This window comes from Protopterus annectens, chromosome 3.part1 (assembly GCF_019279795.1).
Source record: "Protopterus annectens isolate FY-2018-M chromosome 3.part1, PAN1.0, whole genome shotgun sequence".
In the NCBI taxonomy this organism is placed as follows: domain Eukaryota; kingdom Metazoa; phylum Chordata; order Ceratodontiformes; family Protopteridae; genus Protopterus; species Protopterus annectens.
In genome coordinates this window covers 495,746,659-495,770,850 of record NC_056732.1, presented here as the reverse complement: position 1 = coordinate 495,770,850, position 24,192 = coordinate 495,746,659, and the positions used below count along the sequence as shown (strand labels likewise).

Sequence of the window (24,192 nt, the reverse complement as noted above, 5' to 3'; positions counted from 1 at the left end):
GTCTTTCCCAAACCCTGATCCTAACAGGGGGACATACTTCTTACCCCATTTGGAAAAAAAATGGGTTTGCTAATACTCTGAATGAATAGTTAGGGGTAAGCTTTCTCCAGAAGCATCTACTGCAGATATTTGTATTCATCAATTAGATTTTCCTTTATTTTGAATTCATCAATTAGATCTTCCTTTATTGAGGTCATACACACTATACATATGGACTGTACTCTCACAAGACATGTTTTTAAACCATTGGGTGAAAACTATTACAATGAAGGTATGAATTACTAAAAGTTGGTTTGCGATAAATCCTAGATACAAACCCTTAATTGTTTTGAACTAATGTATGTATGCAAGTAATTCATACCACATTCATTATGTTGCCATGCAAAATTAAAAAAAAACGATGTAGTACCATTTAGATATTTGAAAAAATCCTGCGTTATTGAATCTAGTCCTGACCATAAAATAAAAATATCATCAAGATATCTGAGATATAGCTTACAATGCTTGATATACACTGGATTAAAGACACTGGCTTTCTTCCAGGCTAGAAGAACTATGTTGGTATAAATGGGGCACATACTGTTCCCACTGCAGCTCCCTTGACCTGTCTAAAGTATTCTCCCTTGAAAAAAATAAAATTATTATTTATCACTATAGTCATGAAGTCCATAAGTAGTAGTATATCCACACCTGAAAGAAATGTGCAATTAATGAAAAAACTCCATTCATTCTAGTCTTGGAATACATGTAAATAGATCTATAACATAAATAGTAAAAAACATATTGTCTTCCGACCAAAGTGAGGGAGAAATCTACCCAGGAAGTCCCATGAATCTTTCAATAAATATAGTGTGTCTTTAAATAGAGGCTTCAATTTCTTATCAATAATGGTGGCTAATGGGTACGTCTTCAACCCATGTGCCACATCAGTGGGTCTGTACTTTAAATCATCTGTACCCTTATGAATTTTTGGAATTCCAAAGAAGGAAGGAAGGAATAACTAGATTTTTACTTACAAGAAATGTATAAATAGCCAGATCAATTCTACTTTCCAATAGCAATTCTTCCAAAAATAAATCAATTTTCTGATAAGCTATATTGATTTCATTACATGAAGTGTTGACATATGTATCGGTATCATAAAGCATTTCCATCATGTGTGTGTGGAGTATTGAAAAGAATTGACAATAACAGTTCCACTTCCCTTATCAGATCTCATTATCCTTATATATCATGCCTTGAATCAAAAATATCCTGTTGGTGAATGCTAACATTTTGAATTTTAAAATATCTATGCTCATTAGCAAGTTTATAATAATCATTACTACATTCTCTTTCAAATGCCTGTAATATGGGGTGGGTAGAAGGATTAAAACTAATTTTATTTTTAAACTCCATACACGTAGTCTGCTCCTTTCCCATATTATTAAATAAAAGAGCCAAATTTAATTTCGTTATAAAAAGCTTACGCTGAGTAAGTAAATCAGCAACATTAAATGGAGGTGATGGGACAAATTTACCACCTTTAGAAAATAAATTAAAATGATCACAAGTAATAGGAATATCACTGAAGTTGTAAATATTGTATCCATTATAGGACACTGTACCACCATCATATTGGTGTAAAATTAATTTATTTTCCCCTTTGTTTTCCCTTACCCTTCATTCTACTTTTTCCTGAATTGTGAATCCCCTGTTCCTGAAGATCCAGTAATGGGCCTCTGTCATGGGCATAAGTAGTTCAAGCAGCTAACCTTTCAGATCTCTGAAGATCTAGAAAATCCTGCTTATCATGTATATCAAATACAGGTGCAGTATCAATATGTCTATCAGCATCAGAAAATTCTAGTATTGATTGATTAAACCCGATATCAGCTTGCCTAGAAATTCCTTAATATAGTACACTTTATTCATTTTATACTGAAAAAAGTCTAATTTAATAATTTTCTTATCAAAGTTAAACTTATATTTTCAGACAATGCTTATAGAAATATTAATATATTCTACCTTATATTGATAAAACAATAAATCATTTAATATCAAATTATTAATCTGTTCAGCTTCCTCCAATAAATTATCAATCACATCTGAATTATGTTTAATAATCAGTTGTATAAGCTCAAGTCCAAATCAATCAAATAATTCATTAAAATTTTAACCATACCATCTTGTGCATGTAAACCATTTGGAAATTTGGAAACTCTATGGGCAGGATTCACGAAGCCTCCGTGTAAGAGTTATAACTCATACACGGAGGCTGCAGTTAAACGGAGTGATGTCAGCATGCTCTGCATATTCATGAGAGCATGCTGAATCACACTTAAGGCCAACACGGTCCGTGTAAGACAGTAGGGGGCGTGTCTGTAGGCCGAGCCCTGTAAGCGGACACGCCCCCAGAAGAGGAAAAGTACCCAAAGTAAACACCCACAACAGAGTCCACGGAAATGTGAATAAACAGAACACAACACATGCCCCCACAGACTATGAACAGAAAACATATAAATAAACACGTTTTATATATTTTTTAAATTGTAAAAATGTTTAACCGTGAGTGCGCTCGTTTGCGCGGGCGTGCCCATAGTGCAGCTACAGTTAGCAGTCAGTGGGAAAGCATATAAGAACTAAATATGCAAAGTAAGCCATGAAGCAATAGCGTAGCGGTAGAGATGTTGGCTGAAGAGCAGGCATTCATGGTTCGAGCCTCCACAACACCAATTTTTTTTTTAGCAAAATAAGCAGGAAACAAGTCCCTGACAAATATGTACACATAAAACCACAAATTATGTAAAATGTAATGAAATAGCCCATTTATATTGAAGAAATGTGAGGTAACAAAAGAATAAAAAATGCCAGATGTGCTCATAGCTGAGCTACAGTTTAACAGAGTGAGTGCATCTGCCCGTAGATGAGCAGTGGTTTAACTGGTGCAAAATGGGTGCCCGTAGCTGAGCAGTGGTCTAACACGCTACATCTATGTGTCCCTAACTGAGCTGAGTGTAATATGCATGCCGATAGCCAAATGAGGCTTAAAGCAGCGTACCCCGTTTGCACGGAGCTGCGCACCGCGCAAACAAGCTAACCGACGGGCAACGTTGAGCAAGCCGTATCAAAACTGCCTTTACACAGACACACCCCTCAGCATGTCTAGACAGTCATGAAAAATAAAAAGCAGTGGCCAGGTTCGAACCCAGGATACTATACACCATAGTCAAGGTACAGAACCACTAAGCCATGACAACAGTACCTTTAGATGCAATAATAGCTAATATATAGGAATGAATACAAACTAGAGCGTGACAATGCAGGTTTACTGAAGTTGATACAATTCCAAAATGGCCAATCACAGATATGTGCGGGAAAAACAGACTATATAAGCCCCATAGGCGGGAATACACAACATAAACGATTGTAGAACTGACCTGTAGGCAGAATGACAGGAGTAGGAGAGGGTAGTTGCTTTTGAGCACAGAGGTGGGATGTTGAGGAGTCCAGGTACATGGTCTGACTCCTAGTCCATAATCATGAGGCCCAACTCATGCAGGGCCAGGTCCTCTGGGGAGCATACAGGGACGAGGCATGGGACCGGTTGGCTCATGATCTCACCAGTGCCACAGGGATTCCAAGGACTGGTGAGCAGGTCCGTCACCACCATGCGGACCTGAAGAGAGGCAAGCAGGACCAACTGAACCTTTGGATCCAGGAGACCCGGCAAACACCCAAAGCCCCACTACTGAGTAAATAACATTTAATTATGTATATAAGAAATTAAACTAGCTGATATTATGTAGATGTGTATTCCAATATTACTTCATTTATATTACAGCTGCAGGTGTCCGTTCTGTGAACCGCAGAGCCTATGGTGATAGGTTGGTCCTGCTTGCATCTCTTCAGGTCCGCATGGTGGTGACGGACCTGCTCACCAGTCCTTGGAATCCCTGTGGCACTGGTGACAGTCAGCAAAAGAGTGCAGTGTAGTCAGTAAGGAATAAAATCTGCAAGTAACAGTGTGATAGTGTCTGCAAGTATTGCTTGATTACAAAAGTGTGTTTCAGCCTGTAAGTTAAACCAAAAAATGAAACTGTCTGACATATATTCTGAAATAAAAATGCCCTACCTGTAAGAAAATAGTACACAACCTGCAGCAGGCTGAAAAGTATAGCTGCAGAAGATGATGAAATCACATGTGTGAAATATATCCCTGTGGAAATACTGAAACATTGCAGAAGTGAGACTGCTGGAAAGGATTGTAATAACTACAGGTAAAACATGTCAATAAAGCCTAGAAGTAAGTATCATCCTGAATAGTAAAATGAAAGCAAGTGAGAGAGTGTGAGAAAGTGTCATGAATCCAGCAATACAGTAGTAATAACCCCTGAATAAAGTATACTGCAGTCAAGACAGAATAAAATGCATGTGAGATTCAAAACCAAAGTGTTGCTGCATCTGGAATGTGTATCCCAAAATCTGGATATGTTGCTCTCAGTCTGCAATATGCAGATAGGATGATTGTCTGATATACCAAACATCCACACTTGTCTACAGCTATATAAAGCAAATGTAGCAGGATGATGTAGATGAACAAAGCTAGATATGAATGTGTATGAAGAACAATAAAATGTATATTGATGTTGCAGTAACAGTCCTATCACCAAGTTGGAATAGTTATCATATAGGAAACTGTAGTTAGAACAGTAGTGTGTATATAACTGTAGCTATTAGAAATGTACAGAATATGTATTGTTATTCGAATGTGTTAATATTACTTTCTTTACCCCACCCTATAACCACATATAACCCATTCCACATGAAAATGGTATGTGCAATCACAATTAACACCCCTGGACGTTTGTCCTGTTGGGTCATATATATTTGCATGTCCGTTGATGCATCTGCCCTGTTCATACATCCACACCTGATGGCTTGTTGCCATCAATTAACCCTGCATGTTGTTGGACTGTGTATTTCTGTTCAAATTATGCATGTGTTATGCACGTTGTTCAATGGTGTGAATATCTGGGTGTTTGGTTAATGGGAATACTAATGCATGCTGTTACAACTAATTGTGAATGGTATTATATGTCACTAACCCAAACTGTCATGACATAATGCAAAACACAGGATGACAGGGAAGGCGGGTTCCAGCGGACCCACCTCTCCCACCTCAGCTGGCGAGTGCACCTGGCACTAGTGCCGAGTCCAGACCCTCCTCCGGTGGCCCTGTGCCACCTGCGGGTGTAAGCGCTGCAGGGGATGGGGCTCACCCCCCCCTCTGCAAGTGTGGCCAGAGGAGAACTACTACTTACCCTCTGTAGCGTCCGGACTGTGGTGCGTAGGGAGATTCGGGACTCTGTTCTCGAGCCCCTAAGCCAGCTCGAGGCACGGGTGTCGCAACTAATGGGCATGCCTGTTGCCCGGCCTACACAGCCCCCAGCACAGCCCCCTCCTGGGCAGTGAAGGAACAGTGGCAACTGCCTATGGGTGGGGATATCAGTTCCACTGTTGCCATCTGTGGGCTCATGGGCTCTGGAAATCCAAACCTCCGTCCCCGTCAATTGTGTAACCCCCCCCCACACGTGTCATACATCGCCCCTGTATGCGTCTTGTTTGTCTTGTCTGTTTACCTACCCAACCTACCTCCCCAGCTGTACCGACTTCCTTCACCTGACATACCACTCTCACCTGAAAAAAAAAAAAAAAAGGGCACTTTGTACCCACAAAAAAATTACGCCCCATACATAGCTGCCCATTCCGCACACATGTCTGCTGGACATGGAACCTATCAATTACAATTGGCTGTACAACAAGTATTATTGTTGTCCTGACACCTCTCTCAGGGGTGGAAGGTTTCAAATGTCACACCAAATTACATACATATGCACAGTTGTTGCTGATTAAGAAATGGGCAGCTATGGGCCTTACCTACATCCCTCCTGCACATCCCAAGCTTGTTTCCCTACTGTCTTACCCTCTTTGTGACCCCTTTTTCACCACTTTCCTGTCTCCCCATTTTCTTTTCTTTCAAAGAAAATAGCGCGGGTGTGCGCCAGAGTAAGCACCGTTAAGCGGTTGTAAGCGTGTGTGTGCTTGTGTGCGCGGAGCTAACCGCCAGTGCGCATGCGTGAGCTCCACGCATACCAGCGCTAACCCGGTTACAACTACTTAAAAGTGCCTTAGTCACTTTGATTGATGGGTCCTGTACTCAGTTCAAAAGCAAAATAAAATCCCACTGTCAGTCCCGAACCCAGGACCTTGGAAACACTAGTCTGTATGACCTACCACTAAGCCATGACTCTTATACAAAAACATTGTGCTAAAATAAATATAGCATGTAATAGTAGGGATGAATGTAAAGGGAATATAGGATGTGTAGTACACAAAGCATGTCATTTAAAATTACTATCAAAACTGCTGGATTTCCATAATAGTAGTGTGTGAACAGAAACAGCCATGCTAGTTGGCAGCTTGTAGATAATAAGGTCAGTTAAAGTACATATATAAATGTATGTATATGTACATATATATATATATATATATATATATATATATATATATATATATATATATAGCTGTATATAGTTGTAGGAGTCAATGTGTATACACACTTGCTACAGGGAACATGAGAGAGGAATGGAGAAATGTGAATATACAACACAGCCTGAATCATGAGACAGATACTAACCTTTACACTCACAGAACACTGTCCACAGCATACCAGCATGGTCCCCGCCCTCACAATCTAAAATGGCAATGCCTATCCCACATACCCTTTTATAGCACTGACCTGAAATCACAGTGAGAACTGCAATCAGTACACAACTGGCTGTATGCAATTAGCAAACGCTGGCTTACAATTGGTGCAGAGGCCATCACATGGACCTATGCAGATACCTACAAAAGCATCCAGTGCTAACACTCCCCACAAGCAATACATTCATTGCATTGTCTGTAAGCAGAGAGAGGGAGAGTGATAAGTGAGAGAGAGAGAGAGAGAGAGAGAGAGAGAGCGAGAGCAAAAATAAATAAATAAATAAAATTAGACACTGTGACTCTGTCACCCGAAGCTGTCAGCACTGACAGTAGCAGCAGCAAGCAGAAGCTGTGGTAACTCAACCAGCTGCGACAAACACAGGTAATGCAAAGTAGCAGGTTAATAGTGTGCATACTGTGAACCCACCAAATGTGTCATAGGTCTGCATCCATAGGTATGTCCATGTGATATGTTGTGTGTACGTAGTTCCACCAAAAGGGGATGACCATACATTACATGTCAATCAGTCTTAGGCCATGATCCTGGCAGCAGTTGTCTGTGCATTGGCCCAGCAATGGCTGTAGTGACTGCTTTGAAAGGTCAGCCAGGTTCAAAAGTCAGGATCAGCCCATCCCAAAGGCACATTGGCTGGGAACAAGTGTCTGCAGGTACCTGATGTCACTGCATATGCATCCCATACTGCATAATTCCATAGCTTAGCAGACCAGGCCCGTTATGCATATGATGTGGTAATTCCCAGGGTCAGTCAACGTGCCCCCTTAGTGGTGTGGGACCACTGTTGCTGTATGCCACTGTCCAGGTACATATCCTGTAGTATGGCCAAGATAAACTATCAGTGTTATATGCGGTTGTATGTCCTCTCGGAGTGCCGGTAGCACACATCCAGGGATACCACGAGGTCACAGTGATGCTGTGTGTTCTTCTCTGCTGAGGGCGGCCCTCACCTGGACATGTGAGATGATAGGGAAGTTACATCCAGCTGTGATAAATATTTCAACTGGTGGGGGAGAAGGAGGGGGGATACGTGCACCAAACATGTCTGCAAGATTGTTGCCAATATCCATGTGTTTGGTGGATATTAAGTAGGTGTGTATTAACACAGAGCATATCTGAGGCATGTGGTCCATATGTGTAACATAACTGAAGAAGGCCTTGTGGTCATCCATAGTGTTTGTGTCCATTTCCCTCCCAGAGTAGGCCGTGGCCGTTGTTATGATGGACCGTTGTGTAGTACCAGTGCTGACCACAGATGCCTTCCCTTAATGTGAATGTGCTCTGTCCTGCAGTAGCCTCCTGCTATTGTTATACAATCTGCCTCTGTCTGGGGTCCACCGGACAGGATGCCTAACCTTTGTGCATAGGGTCTGGGTTAGAAATGTGTGTGCAAGTTCCATGCAATCTGTGTCATGTCCATGGTAAGCATTTGCAAAGGGGTCAGCAGTGTGGCTCGTGGCTTCCACTGGCCCAGTGTGCTGCATGGATACCATCTCAGTCCCAGCAAGTGAATAACTGTCTAATCACATACATATCAAAGTAGTCTACTGTGCTGCTGGTGGTGGTGGGATATGTATATCCAGGCCTAGTAACTTCTGTCCACATCACAGTAGTGGACAGTGTCCCACATACAGTACCTTGGGATGAACCCCCAGAGTGAGGTTGAGCATTGCACCTGTCAGTGTGTGCTGACCGATGGGGCATGCTACTATGTTGTGTGGAATGTGGCAGGTATTGCTGCACAGGTGTTGGCTGAGCACTGATATCTGGCTATGTACCTGTGTATCCACCACGACACACACACATGCAACATATGGGAGTAGTAGTATATCACTACACATGAGTATCATGTATAGTATGTCTGCCATATATTGCTGACATGGTCTGCTGATATCCTATTTGTGTTCTCTTCCAGGGAGATGGCGCGACAGCGTAACCTCGCCTACTCTGTGGCGGAAGATGAAGAGATCCACCAGAGCCTGGTGCAGGAGTATGACCTCCTGTTTTCCTGCACCAGTCAGAATCAGCAGGAGAGGGCCACACTGTGGCAAGACCTTGTCCGTAGGGTAAATGATATTGGCACGCATAACAAGACATATGAGCAGGTACAACATCACTGCAGTGATTTAATCCGAAGTGTCCGGCAGCGTGCATCAGATATCCACAGGCAACAGGTCGCCACAGGAGGTGGGGTGGCCACACACCCCCTCTCACCAGACTGGAGGGGCTATTCCTAAGTGTTGTGGCTCCAGCCCCGGATCACCAATAGCAGTACACCTGCATTATGATGGAGGCTGGTTCCACACAGCAGCACGACATGGAGCATGCAGGTAATATGCCATATGTACACTTGACTGTTCTGTACACTGTATCATATGCAATAACAATGGCACAGTTGTGCCCACTGACATTAATCTCATCATTTCTGCAGGTCCCTCCAGGGTTACAGCAAGACAGGCCATCCATGCTGGTGAGTGTGTTTAACATAACCTATAATAGTCCTGATAATGCTAGTAACAGTAATGTAACTCAGTAGTGCTCTGTGTGTATACTGCAGGGTGTCCACGTGTGCATCTGTGCATGTGTGCCTGTGTCCATGTGTGCATGTGTGCATGTGTGCATGTGTGCCTGTGTCCACGTGTGCATGTGTGCATGTGTGCATGTGTACTCGTGACCACATGTGTATGCGTGCATGTGTGCATGTGCCCATGTGTGCATGTGACCACGTGTGCATGTGTGCATGTGTCCATGTGTGCATGTGTCCACGTGTGCATGTGTGCATGTGTCCACGTGTGCATGTGTCCACGTGTGCATGTCTGCATGTGTGCATGTGTGCCTGTGTGCATGTGTGCATGTGTGCCTGTGTGCATGTGTCCACGTGTGCATGTCTGCATGTGTGCCTGTGTCCATGCGTGCATGTGTGCCTGTGTCCATGTGTGCATGTGTGCATGTGTCCATGTGTGCATGTGTGCATGTGTGTATAAGTGCATCACAGGTAACAATGTCTGGAGACTGTAAACTGTGTTTCCTGTCTTCCTCCCACAGGTTCTGGGGCTGCTCTGGTGACCTGCAGCAGGGAACCTGAATCCTGTGCCACGGCTACTGGTAATGATGATATTTGTGTAATGGTACAGGAAGGTGTGTCAGGGTCTGCCATTGGTCAGCCAATTGACAGCACACAGCTGTCAACCCCATCATTGCGCACAGTCATCCTGCCTGTACATCCTTTGTCACCATTGTCCCTAGCTGATGGACAGGATACAGTGGGCATAGACCAGGGTAATGTGGTACCTGTGGCACATGCATCCCCACACAGCAGCCATGGGCAGGGTCCTCCGATGGTACCACACAGACAGTTGCCCATGGGTTCTCGTAGGAGCATCCATGGGCATACTGCCTCTGGCCGACGTGCCCAAAGAGGTCTGTCAACCTCAGCTATGTTTCGGACTGTCATGCAGGCACAGTCATGTATGGAAAGGTGCACCAGACAGGGTCTGAGGGAGCTGAGAGCATGTCGCACAGCCATGACAGACAGTATGCGTGACATTGTGGATGCTATCCGTAACTTCACCGATGTCATAGACAGACGTTGTGGGGACATATTACAGCAGTTCCACAACCAGATGTCCATGAGGCAGGGCTATGGTGGGCGTTTGCGGCATTGACGTGGCTGTATGCCGGCAGCAGCAGCAGCTGGCAGTCAGCGCAGATGACAACAGGCTCGCGCACGCCCCCATAGTGCCAGCAGCAGCCCCAGCAATGCTGGGTCTGTGCTGTCATCGGAATGCCCCAGGAGACCACGTGCACGTGGCTCTGGACAGTCCCAACAGGGACTTGTGTCCAGTCAACACACTCCCACTTCTGATGACAGTACCCAGTCTGGCTTTGTACTGGATACGGTCCGTAGCACCCCTGCCAGGCACAGGTACCGTGTCCGTGCACACAGACACTGATCTGTATGGCCTGCCAGGTGCAGTCTGTGGCTGTCCACAAACCCCTGTATATGGCAGCCATGAGGTGGAACTGTGTGCGTGCATACACACATGCGAAATGTTAACACCTAGGGCAACCACATACACACACACACTGCACCAACACTGCCCCACCCTGTACTGCTGCCCCTCACCAACACACATACACACACATGTCAATTGGTGGTATCAGTGGCTGACTCAGGCATACCTAATCCATACCCTGTGCATATGATGACACTGTGCCACCTCCTGCAATCTCCAACATCATTGCGGGAACAGGTAAACACGTTGTTGATGCACAAGGTGACTACATAGAAGTGTATTAGTAGTATCATGTTGGTAACAGTACAGTGTGCTGCTATGACTGTGTGTATATCCCAGCATGCCTGCTGCAGTAACTGTATGACTGTCCTGAATTGTTATCTGCACCCATAGTACATACCAAAGTGTAACAGCTGCACATAATTGCATGCCGGTGGTAAGGTTGTCAACAGATAGCCGCATACATGGGTAGCACAGGGGAAAAGCTAATGCAAGTAGTGATATGCAATGGTGGACATGTACAGTAATGGTGTCAAGTTGCCCACAATGACTATGCAATGTGGATGTTCGCGCATGTAGATATGTGTGCAGTACCAATGTAATCCAAATCACAAATAACTATGACATAATATCAGTTCTACCATGGGCATCTGCGCTGTGTATTCCTGGGTACATGTTGATAGTGCCTACATATTTGCATTGTTACTTACTGTTATTGTTACCCTTCTTTGTTGTACAATGCACTGCTTCCAGCCCTGTTTACTGTAGCTTTGTTTGCATGTATGTTCACTTGGGGTTCCCTGGAACACTGCTTACACCTGCAATGCAGAGTTACAGTGCTTCTGTAGACTCCTAGTGACATCTGCATAGTGTACGATACATATGTCAACTTTACACATGACAGAATGTCACTGTCTGTCCTGTACGCATGTACGTTGCCTGTGACACATTGCACATGTCTTACCTGGCATTTACCCACGTGTGCAGTCATATATGCCAGTGCTATGAAACAGTAGCGGTACACCCATACATACACATCTTCAGTATGTTGTTCCCCATTGGCCCTATGTGTTGGTACTCACCATGGCAATCACACTACTAGGGTAGCATGTGCAAAGGTAACCTGTGAATCACCTCTATGGTCCAGTTGTGGTTTATGTGAGTCATGTTGCAATGTCACAGCTGCCACACGTATGCAGTCAGCCATCACCCTTGGCCAGGAACGTACAACACATGTGCGGGATGCCACCACACAGCCAATCTGGGGACTGGGCTCTCTGAACCCAGTAATGCCATACCCTGTCAGGTGGCATGTCATATATACTACATCCTGGACAAACTTCAACCCCAATCCCTGCTGCTACTATTGATAAAGCCCCAGAAGATGTTTCTGATAGTTTTGACCAATTCTTTACTGAGATATTTCAGGCCCTAGCTAGCCATCTACCTACTAGCTCCCCTGGTCCTGAAAGTAGCACACCTAGAAACCTACTTGCATTCAGCTGCCAACCAGTCACCACTTCACTTCTCCGTACCTTGATTGAAACAGTGAAACCCACTACACTTTCTGCTGATCAACCCCCTGCCGAGTACCTATCAAAATCAGATGATGCTATTGCTTACCCCGTCTCAAAAGTAATCAAACGAACCATGGTAGAATCTAAATTTCCCACCATCTGGAAAATATCATATGTAATCCCACTTCACAAAGGAGGCAGCTCTACTGAATTCTCCAATTATAGGCCAATAGTTATACTCTCTCCACTTGCAAATATTATGGAAAAATGTATTCATAGACAATTCATGCACCACCTAATCCAAACTCGCCTTATGGCAGACACTCAGCATGGCTTCCGTCCTCATCACAGCACTACTTCAGGCCTCTAGCCTTTACTAACACCATAAACCATACTTGCAACACTAATTATATATCCTCAGCTCTCTTTTTGGATCTTTCCAAGGCATACGATATGGTTGATCACCAACGTGTAATCCACACCCTGCAAACATTCTGTCTAGATACTGGAGCCTTCCAATGGTTTCAATCCTACCTGCATGGTCAACAGCAGGCTAGCCTCTGGCAGAACAAACTCTCTAACCTTCTACCTAACACCCTCAGAGTACCACAAGGCTCTATACTAGGTCCCTTGCTGTTCTCCATCTTCATTAACGACCTTTATACTGTCATCCCAAAAGTCAGCTGTATCCAATATGCTGAAGACTCTACTCTGATCTGCTCAGCCACATCTCCAGTAGAGTTATGTCAGCTACCCAGACCACCTGTAATACAATAGAAAACTGGCTTTCTGAACATCATCTGATCCTAAATCCCAAATAAACTAAACTGCTGTTATTTCACCAACACGTAGGTCTACCGCTTTCACCTTTACTATAACATCAACTGATGGCACAATAATCTCCCCTGACCCATCTACTAAACTATTAGGTGTCATCATAGACAATAATCTCAAATGTGACCTACATGTTAACCAAATTATCAAAGCCATCAATAAATATCTAGGGTCACCTTACAGAATAAAAGCCTTCCTAGCCCCTCCAGCTAAAGGTGCCATAGCTCGCTCACACCTTCTTTCAACCCTTTTGTATGCATCCCCTCTACTCTCGAATATGAACAAGACTGTCCTTAACAAACACTCAATTTGCTACAACCACATTGCCAGGTTTGCCACTGGGCTGCCTTTTAGGACACATCATTGCATCAATCTAAATCAGCTAGGTTGGCTTGCAATACCCAGCCTAATACAGTATAACCAACTGATTATGGCCTATAAAATCCTCTATAATCTGGACAATACTCCTGCACTTCAAATATTATCACCCCCTATAACAATCCTAGACCACTTCGATCCTCTAACAAACTACTAATTCAGACTAGCAAATTTAATAACACAGCCGGTGATTCTCTCTTTGCAAACTCTGTAAATAGATCCTGGAACTCACTTCCAGCTGATATTACCTTGCATTCCACCTTAGGTCAATTTAACACTAGACCCAAACAACATTTGTCACTTAACTGGCTATGTCAATGTATCAAGCCTGGCTAACTCGAATGTGTAAAATCTGTGAACCAGTTTACTGTGTAATTTAATTTAATCCTGACTTGTGCTCGGGACTAACATTAACCTGTGGAACATGTTTAACTTGCTTACTTATGTAATCTCTGTAAATAATCTGTTTGTAATATGTAATGCTGGTATTATGTAATGCTGTATCTGCTTACCCTTGTAGCTTTTCTCCCCGGGCCTCCCCTGGAAATGGACATGCATCCAGTCGGACTATCCCGGTCAACAAATGTAGGATAAATAAATAAATAAATAAAATATATTACAGTGACTACAATACAAGTCAGACATTGACACGCACTGACAGCATGCTGAACACACTGGGGCATACATGGGGACTCAGAATAGCATCCTGCCTGAGCATCACACACCTCTGCAGCTGGCATACAGGCACATGTTCCATCGGAACAGAGCATATGCCACACATGGCACACACATCCCCTGTGCCACACACTCACAGCCTGTAGGGCTACACAACACACCTGCTACAGACGTGTCAGGTACCTGTCTTGGGTGCTGCACTGGTGTCCCGCTCAACAGGCTGTATCTGGTGAAGGTCACAGTGATATGCCTCAGAGGCACTATGGTCCACCACAGAACACTTGCATATAGGTCAGTCAGAGGCATGGACACATATGACTCACTCATTGACCATGCCAGTATGGCTGGCCTGAGACATACCTACCTGGACTACATGATAGGGAACATAGAATGGATCTCTCAGCATGTGGCACAGGCCAGTATGAGCCTGATCTTGGTTGCCAACATACCTCACTAGGTATGCTAGCACTATATGTGGGAAGGGTGTTGTATGTCTACATTATGCTCAGTCTCCACTGTCATTCATAAGGTATCCGCTGGCTGTCAACGTGTGCTTACATGCTAGGGAAGCCACAATGATGTGCAAGGGTCATCTTGCACGTGACACCCATGGCCTGATGTATAATGGCAAAGCTCCTTGGTACACACATAATGCCTTATGCTGCAGGACATGGTTTACATAGCCACCTCCGTGGGTATCACACAGGTTAGGACACTAACAGTACTGCTACACAACAACAGCAGTGTACACCGGAAGATGCATGCACCAGACACTGTCTTCAGCACTGTGAACTGCAATGTCTGTGCAGTACCAGATTCCTGATTCATGGCTCACAGGTGTTACCCATCACTGACAGGTTATGCCCCATACGATGCCTGTCGTCCCCTATACATGTAACACACATGGACAGGGGGGTGGTATCCCAAGGTACCAAAGATACACATACCTCCAGGTTGTTGGCACAGCACAAAGCATCAGGGCCTAATCATGTGCAGCTAACAGTGTGTTGGACTGCCGTCTGGTTCATAGCCTGGCACACACAACCCTCCCATACACAGGAAGACCCCCTATCCTCCATAACAACACTGGCAATATGACAGTCTCAAGAACTGTGTTTATATGGCTGTACTGCATCCAGCCAAACATTGTGTGTGAGCATTACTGTAGCTACAACACACTAGTTGAAGGGTTCACAGCATGTGGTCACTGAATTGCAGTGGAATGACATGTTACCACTACCACAACAGGTGGGAACATGCAGCACCTGTACATCGACTACACGTACACTATATGGCCCAGACCAGATGTGTAACCCCTGCTGTAGGTATTTTACCATATACACCCACACTGTATAGAGACATACCACATGCGGACCCAGCACAGTAAGACACAGTCATATTGGTATACATTGCAAATACCATTTCTCCACTCGAGGCATGTGTCAGACATGGTAACTACTGCAGGTCACAGGTATTTATGTGTATGTGTCACACACATACATCATGTGTGCAATGTCATTGCTGGTTTAGGCAATGGCATGCATTGTTATGTACAAAGACCCACACAAGGTCATACTGTGTGACACAACCACACGTGGCAGTTGTGGGTTACCAAAACATACCTATCTGTACTCTGACAATGGTAATAGACAGAGTAGCAGAGCGCACTATTGGCATTACTAGCCAACTAGCCCTGTTTGGCTGTGCTGATAGTGTGGTGACATCCTCTGTGTTTACTGGGGGAATATGCAGCATCTGGTATTGTAGTATTTGCCAAAAGGATCTGTTCTCTCACACTTGCATTTACACACACCCTACTACCCCCACACACACGCACACTTGCCATTTGCAGGATTTATTCCCCTACCTAACTAAGTCACGACACGTAAGAAAGACGCATTAGCAAAGCGCACTATTCGGATTACTAGATAGTTCCTCTTCTCTGGCTGTACTTATAGGGTGCTGACAACATCAGTATTTTGAAAGGGTAATGTGCATCAGGTAGTGTGATCTCTTGATTGCCAAAACTAACATGTTTTTTATACAGAAATGCACACACACAAACTCCCCACATCCAAACACACACACATGTCATTTACAGGTTTCAAACTCCTACCTAACTTCATTACGACACTCGGAAGAGACACATTAGCAGAGTGAGCTATTCGCATTACTGGGAGGCTTTTCTTCTCCTGCTGTACTTATTGGGTGCTGACATCATCTGTGTTTAGAAAGGGGAATGTGCATCCTGTAGTGTGTTCTCCCAGTTGCCAAAAGGGACATTTCCCTCACACAAAATTGCATACACACTAACCCCCCTCATCCAAACACACACACTTGCAGGATTCAAACCACTACCTAATTATGTTATGACACTCAAGATGGACGCATTAGCAGAGCGTGCTATTCGCATTACTGGGAGGCTTTCCTTCTCCTGCTGTACTTATAGGGTGCTGACATCATCAGTGTTTAGAAAGGGGAATGTGCATCCTGTAGTGTATTCTCCTAGTTGGCAAAAGGGATATTTCTTTCAAACAGTCTTAAACACACACTAACCACCTCCACACACACTGAGCATGTGCAGGATTTAAACCCCTACCTAACTATGTTATGACACTCAAGACAGACGCACTAGCGGAGCGCGCTATTCGCATTACTGGGTGTTTTTTTTTCTCCTGCTGTACTTATAGGGTGCTGACATCATCAGTGTTTAGAAAGGTGAATGTGCATCCTGTAGTGTATTCTCCTAGTTGGCAAAAGGGATACTTCTTTCAAACAGTCTTGAACACACACTAACCCTCTCCACACACACACACTGAGCATATACAGGATTCAAACCCCTACCTAGCTTTGTTATGACACTCGAGACAGACGCATTAGTGGAGCGTGCTATTCGCATTACTGGGAGGCTTCCCTTCTCCTGTTGTACTTATAGGGTGTTGACATCATCAGTATTTAGAAAGGGGAATGTGCATCCTGTAGTGTATTCTCCTAGTTGGCAAAAGGGATATTTCTTTCAAACAGTCTTAAACACACACTAACCACCTCCACACACACTGAGCATATGCAGGATTTAAACCCCTACCTAACTATGTCATGACACTCAAGACAGACGCACTAGTAGAGCGCGCTATTCGCATTACTGGGTGGTTTTTCTTCTCCTGCTGTACTTATAGGGTGCTGACATCATCAGTGTTTAGAAAGGTGAATGTGCATCCTGTAGTGTATTCTCCTAGTTGGCAAAAGGGATACTTTTTTCAAACAGTCTTGAACACACACTAACCCCCTCCACACACACACTGAGCATGTACACGATTCAAACCCCTACCTAGCTATGTTATGTCACTTGAGATGGACGCATTAGTGGAGTGTGCTATTCACATTACTGGGAGGCTTCCCTTCTCCTGCTGTGCTTATAGGGTGCTGACATCATCAGTGTTTAGAAAGGGGAATGTGCATCCTGTAGTGTATTCTCCTAGTTGGCAAAAGGGATATTTCTTTCAAACAGTCTTGAATAAACACTAACCCCGTCCACACACACTGAGCATTTACAGGATTCAAACCCCTACTTAACTATGTTATGACACTCGAGATGAACGCATTAGCAGAGCGCGCTATTCGTATTACTGGGAGGTTTCCCTTCTCCTGTTGTACTTATAGGGTGCTGACATCATCAGTGTTTAAAATGGGGAATGTGCTTCCTATAGTGTGTTTTCCCAGTTGCCAAAAGGGACATTTCCCTCTCACACACACAAACCCAACTCACCCACACACACAGAATTTGCAGGATTCAAACCCCTACCTAACTATATTATGACAGTTGAGGGAGACGCATTAGCAGAGTGCACTATCCGAATTACTGGGCATCTGCTCTGCACCTGTAGTATTTATAGGGTGCTGACATCTTTATTTCTACAGAGGTATGTACATGTAGTACTACCTGTCAGGTGGGGGATAGCATATATATGCATTTGCAGCCACCTACGTCAGGGTCAGATATGCACATCGCACCGGCAGGTTATGTTCTATACCATGCTTTGGGACCACAGGACCTGTAACACACAACACAACCAGTCCAGAACACCACACCCACATCCAGGACACACACTTAGCTTCCCTGGGAACAGTGCCAAGATATGCAGGTGTTCACATACACCATTCCAGTTGTTAACATCAGGTACAGGTATATTGTGTGTGAGAACTACTCAGGCCTCTACCACTTTACCCTACAGCCACTACAATTTGTGGGTCCATGTGCTATGGCAGAACCACACACCACAGCCACATGGGGGAATACATATTGCACCTGTCCATCTGCAACGTGGGTACTCACTGTTTCACACCAGAGGTAGACCACTATTGTTGATATCTGACCATACCTACCTTTCCCTAGACATCCATATCCCATCTCCACCCCCAGGCAAGGTTGTCACTGCACACAAACTGTATTTAACACAAGCAGACTCTACACTTGTGTAGACTGGGGTGGACGACTTCAGAGGACCCATGCCGGAGGACTATACTGGCCACTCAGCATAATCCTTGACAATTGCATTCTATGAGCATGTGTACGGTTTGCATTGGTCATGCTATCCCACATATACCCATGACTGCTCCACAACAAGACACCTGTCAGCTGTACACCAGCCATATATGTGCCGTACAACAGACAGAGTGACCTAATACATTGCAGAGCTGTAGCCCACAGAGGGAGGACATCTGTGAACAGTTCCGGCACGGCACTTCATTCACACATACTCATTACAACACAGTGTTGACAGCGGAATCATCCAGAGAATGCAGATAGGGCTCCTCTCAGTCTGTTATTGACAGACACCTACTGTCAGAGATCCTCAGCAACCCTCTCACAGCACATACCGACAACATGGCTGTGGCTTAGCACATTCAATCACTGGGACCTCCACAATGCCCCTGCTTGACAGAGGCACAGCTCACTAGCCTCACATGTTGCCTTCTGTGACCACTTTACAGTGGCACAGTAGCCTACTATCCTGGGGATGCAGATGCCAAGCATACTCTGGCTGAGCTGTCATTCCCTAGGGCAACAAGCCTAGTATTGACCTCTACACCCATATGTTCAATTGTCGGATGCACAATATTTGTTGTGCTGTTCTACTGTTTGCAGGTCTTTATTGCCATAGCATTCCCTGTTCCTATGACCAACTTGTATATCTGTGGAAGATGTTTGCATATGACGGCGATCCACTATATCACTTATGTCTCTGTAGTCATTTACTGTGTGCACTGGGCTGATTGCTGTGTTGTGGTTGGTTCCTGGACTGACACGTACAAATACCAGATATGTGTGGCCAACTGCTAAACGGAGATATGGCCTAAGTGTGTGAGCATGCCCAGTTCAGCCTTTCCATGGCATGTTGTCTGACATATGCCTCATTTATCAAAGTGTGCGAGCATGCCCAGTGTGAGCTTTCCATATGTTGCACTCTGAAGTCCACCACATATTTGGGTGTGTGTGAACTTCAACAATATCTCACGTTTATGGTTGTGTGTTGGGTGTCATGTTGTGTACTAACTGGCCAACTGCTTCGTGTCTGCCACAACAGGGATTATACTGTGCCTGCAGGGATTGCATGGGATACTTTGCAGACAGTTCTCAACATACTTTCATAATGACCTAACACTGTAGTACCGTATAGTGTACTGGTTCAGTACTTTCACTGTGATGGACAGTATCTTGGGCTTTAGTCCTATGACTGCTTGACATCTTCATAGTGAGCACAACAGACTGTGTAGGGTCCAGTTGTGCACATATGACCATGTTGCAATATGTTCAGATATGGACTACCTACACCAGGCTCGTTCAACATTGCTAGTGTATTCCACAACATGGGTGGACATTGGCAAACACTAGCGATGTTCCCTAGGCCATTTCTGATGCTAGTCACAGGGTGTGTTTGTCCTTCGACACACATTGTAACTGGAGTTTGCCATGACATATGTCATGGTTAGTATACTGTGCCTCTGTCTACCTCTGACATAACAGTGATACCCAGGGTTAGCCTACCATCTCCCATACACTCATCAGGATTCCTCTTGAGGGGTGTCGATATGTGACTCTCTGGCTGACCTGTACCAGGAGTTTACTGAAGAGTGGGGGTGTCTTCTGTGTTATGGATCATTCTGTACAGCTTGTCCTATGTATGTCAGTGCTGGGGTTCAGGTCTCTCATGTGCATAGCTCACTGCCATTCAGATTGTACAAGGTGCAACATGTTCATTCATTCCAGGTTGGACATGGCTTCATACATCAGGCACAGCTTTCCTGTAGCTGGGAAAGATGGCGGTGTGTGGGGCTGCAGTTTTTTTACTCAGGCAACACATGGCATCTGTTCATGCTCTTTGCTACCCCTGGTGGGGTACTGTTGTGGACTTTACAGTTGATGGAGGTGTCTGCTGTGGTATATCCCACAGGGGCTATTGTAGTCAGTTGTGACGCTGATGGAGGATGGCTGCAGAGCCACAGTGAGTTCCCCTTATCTACATCTGCGAACCTTCATGTTTGGGTGGGTATATGGTACATGTTTCTGAGAACACTACAGCCACATGTTTGCCCAGTTCAGGATATCCATTACCTTTTATATCCAGGTCTCACATTACATGTTAGGTACCTCATGGGTTAACACCTGTGTGGTAATTTGTGGGCACTTACTGTATATCCATGGTAGTTGTCTATACACAGTTCTGCAATTAGCTTGCTGACATGGCTATGGCTACTATTGTCTGTTTGTAGATGGCCCTTTTGTGGGTTGCTTGTGTCAGCTGGGGGTCGGATATGGTGGGCTGTTTGTACTCCTCTGCATACATGTTCAGTCACAGTCCTTCCATGTTGGCCTATACCTATGGGACATATATACAGAACGGGGGTGGGGGGGGGCCAAGACCAGGCCTTGTGGGATGCCACTCATATCTGCTTTGTAGTCTGACATGGATGCGGCATGTCTGACCATGTCAGTTCTGTCCTTGGTCTGGTTTGCAACCCCTCTACTGACATAGGGGTATATATTTAAGCTGCTGAACATATCCATACTGAACTCATATGGTATTGTCTAGAAGCATGTGCACAGTCCAGCTATGCTGTGTGGACCACATTGCCCTCATCAATGACCTTAATGACTGCTTCAAATGGGTCAGACATGTTTAGTGGCAGGTTCTGCAGTTACGACAGCCACACTGTGTAGGGTCCAGTATCAGTAGGTCAACAATAGCCTTTGTCTGCGGTACATACTGATCCTTTCCATAGCTGTGCAGAACAAGCTTGTCAGGATCCTGGGGTGGTAGTTTGGAGTATCCATTTAGGCAACACCTTTGTTGTGATGGACCACTGTTGTTGTACACTGCTCTTTGGGTACATATCCTGTGGCAAGGCTGACATTGGGCAGTAGTGTGATTTGGCATTCCATTATTCTTGGAGTCCATGTTGGCCTCAGCACACGACACCATCACATACCTTTGCTGCTGTGTGTTCTGCTTTGCAGATGATGGCTGTTACCTCAGCATCTGCAATGTCAGGGGACCATCAGTCTGCTGGGATAGGTATTTTGCACTCGGGGAGGGGGGGTGTTGCACTACACCTGACAGGTTGTATGTTAGCAATATGTGTGTGTGTTTGGTATGTTGTTTGTAATATCTGTGTGATTCGGAGCATATCTGTGGATGCCCAACATGGTTCCTACCATTAGTTGGGTAAGCCTTCTGATTATCCTTAGTGTCCTGTACATTTTGTATCTTCATAGGTTCATGGGTTCATACTAGGCTAGACACCCTAGGCCATTAGTAAGCCTAGCCAGAGTGTGTGTGTCTTTCGCCACCCCTTGCTATGTTCAATTATGGCCATGTATGAGGTTCTTCACTATGCCTCTGTCTGGTCGTGACACAGTGGGGACCCCCAGTATACATGTACGGTCATCCATCCACTTGGCAATATTCCTGTTGAGGGGTGTCAGTGAGGGGCTCTGCCTACCATGGATTGGAATCCTGTTTCTGGGTGTGGGGAGCCTATGGGTTATGTATCTGTCCCTCCAGCACATCTTATTTCATTATGTGTTGAGGCTGACATCTGTGACTCTCACAGCTCCAATGGCTTTGATTTCCTGTGGTGGAACATGTCCATTACTCCTGTGTTGGACATGGCCTTGTACAACAGACATACAATGCCTCTGTGTAGGCAGTGTGTGACTGCAGTCAGCTGGGGTGTCTACAGCCAGGCAGCATATGACATATATTTCACACCCTTTATCCTGTTGGTGGGGTAACTATGAGGTCTTCGGAACCGCTGCAGGTGTCACGTCTGGTACATCCCATATGAGTCATTGTACTAGATTATGGGTCTGATAAGGGAACAGTACAGCGGCACAGTGACCTCTGTTGATGTTGATGTGAATCCTTTCATGATACGGTGTCCAGTATCAACAGTCTTCATAGCCACATTGGCATTGTGGCTGTCACATGACAGATTAATGTCGACCTGTGTCCCTAGGTCCCTGATTACTCCTTGCATACATAATGGTTTGAAACCTATGTGGTAATTTGTGTGTACCTTGTCTGGTATTTGGTGGGACATTCATACTGTCCAGTGTCTTCGGATGTCTGGGTGGAGTTCTTGTGTGTGAGAGTGTGGTCTGTCGCATGCTACAGACTGTACAGCAGTTTTGACTACAGTTATGTGCACATGGGTGGTGTCCACTGCTTTGTGCATTGTCAGTTACCTGGCAATATGGGTGTCTGTGCTGCATATGGATACTCCCCCTCATTTGATGTTTTGGTGCAGGTGCTGGGGCCATAACACATGATATGTGGTATAACCTAGTAGTGCTGGTGTGCTATCACTAGGCTTGCAGCAGGCTTCTGTCACTGCACAGACATCAATGTTCTCCATAATGGGAAGTGCCTCAGGGGTATGCATATTGCAGTTTACACATCTGGCATTGGTCAGCATTACCCTTATGTTTCCTACCACTTATGTTTTCTAGGGTGGTGGGTAGTCTTTTTGGGCTTGCCTACATACGGCTCTATGGAGGCGGCAAAGGCCTTATACAGTATCCAGACGCACATGGGTAACAGCTGACAGCCATCCCTGGAACAGCAGCATGGCTTGTCATGCTTTACATTTCAAGCAGACACACATTAGACCCTCTTGGACTGACAGCTGTAACTGTGCCAGCTGTTAAACATGAGCATTCTGTGTTTGTACTGTGGCATCATTCTTGGTGTGGGTTGGATGCTGCACACAGCCAGTGTCATACCGCCCTGGGGTACATACTCAGAGGGACCATCCATGTCTCTTTTGATGTTGACCAGGGAGGTACATCTCAGGTAATTCACACCAGCATAGACATTGAGTGCATCATATTTCTGCTTGCTTTGGGGTGACCTGCGTACTTGTGTTATGTGGCATTTTGTGGCAGCCTACAAGCAGCTTTCTCTACCCTTTCCCTTGTTCAGTCTGGTGAGTGGGACAGCAGTGTGTCTGCCTATACAGACACCTATTACGACTGTATCAGGCATGTTGTTTCTCCTTCTGGCCTGTGACTGTTTGGCACACCAGCTTTGCGTACTATTCATTGCATGTGCTATGTTTGAAGGTTGTGGTTGCTTGTGATCTACTTTGGAGGCTTCTGTTGGTGTGGCGTGTTTGTAATTAAGGCCTCCGGGAATATTTGTCTGTGTTTATGTGTTTGGTTTACAGTTGTGGTAGGTCTATGTGGGACTGGGTTTGTGGTGTATGTGGTTACCTTCTCCTCCTGACTAGTTTTGACAGTACTGAGTTGTTGGAGCTCAACCTCTGGTTTGGATACATGGATGCATCTATCACATATATTTGTATTTATTGGGGGGTGTTGTGGTTGTCTGTGTACTTGGTACTGGCGTCACATTGCCTCTGGATTCACAGATTCTACTTGTTGTGGCTGGACTTAGTGGATTGTATGTGTGGACATATGTTATTGCCATACTACTGGTCAGTGATTACT

General features: G+C 44.8%; 1 protein-coding gene across 1 annotated transcript in view; it reads left to right on the top strand.

The window, feature by feature from the left end:
* Positions 1–24,192, top strand: part of LOC122797688 (squalene monooxygenase-like) — a 1,062,766-nt gene that overhangs the window by 301,297 nt on the left and 737,277 nt on the right. The window lies entirely within an intron of this gene.